Genomic DNA, 1,077 nt, shown 5'->3' on the forward strand with positions numbered 1-1,077 from the left:
GTCAGTACGAAAAAAATGTACTGAATATGTAAGGCAATAACATATATAAAATAAGAGTTCGGATGAAACCAAGTGTGCAGAAATAAGAACAGAAGACCACCTTTGTTAACTCTTGTGGGATCATGAATGTTACATTCTTGTCTTTACCTTTCTGTGTGTTATGATCTTTATAAGGCATGTGATACGAATGACCAGCTGACCAGTGGTAGAAGAGGATGACCCATGCTAGGCATTTTAACCCCTGGGATGCGGTCCTCATAATTACACAAATTGGGATCGGCCCATGCTAGGCTTACACCCCTAAGCTGCCACCCTTCTATAGCGACTCCATGAAGTCTTACCACCTCCTGAATATATAACCTGGCATAATCCTCTGGTGAATGGGTAGTCTTTACCAGCAAAAAGTGGGCTGATTTTGTCATTCTATCGACAATCACCCAAATAGAATCATGCTTCCTGCGAGACCTTCGTAAACCTGTGATGAAATCCATATTAATCATCTCTCACTTCCATTCTGAAAGTTCTATATTCTAAGCCAAACCACCGGGCCTTTGGTGCTCTACTTTAACTTATTGGCAATTTGGACACTTAGCAATAAATTCTGCAATGCCTTCTTCATACTATTCCACCAATACACCTCTTTCAAATCACGATACATCTTTGTGGAACCCGTATGAATGGAATATCTGGAGCTATAAGCTTCCTCCATGATCCTCTCTTGGAGTCCATCCACCATTGGTACACATAACCTAACTTGATATCTCAATACACCATCTCCCCCTTGTTCAAAAGCTAATACTTTTGTGCTTATGAAAATTTTCCTTTAACTCAAGCAAAATGGGATCTTGGTCTTGCTTTTGTTTCACTTCTGACACTAATGATGATTCAGCCCCAGTCATCACCACTGCTCCTCATTTTGTGGAATCCATTAGTCGGACTCCTAGGCGTGCAAGTCTATGCACATCTATCGCTAACTCTCTCTTTTCTTCCTCAACATGGGCGGTACTACCCATAGACAACCTTCTTAAAGCATCAATAACAACAGTAGCCTTACCTGGTGATAAAGAATACTCATGT

This window comes from Solanum tuberosum, unplaced genomic scaffold, assembly GCF_000226075.1.
Source record: "Solanum tuberosum cultivar DM 1-3 516 R44 unplaced genomic scaffold, SolTub_3.0 scf00027, whole genome shotgun sequence".
In the NCBI taxonomy this organism is placed as follows: domain Eukaryota; kingdom Viridiplantae; phylum Streptophyta; class Magnoliopsida; order Solanales; family Solanaceae; genus Solanum; species Solanum tuberosum.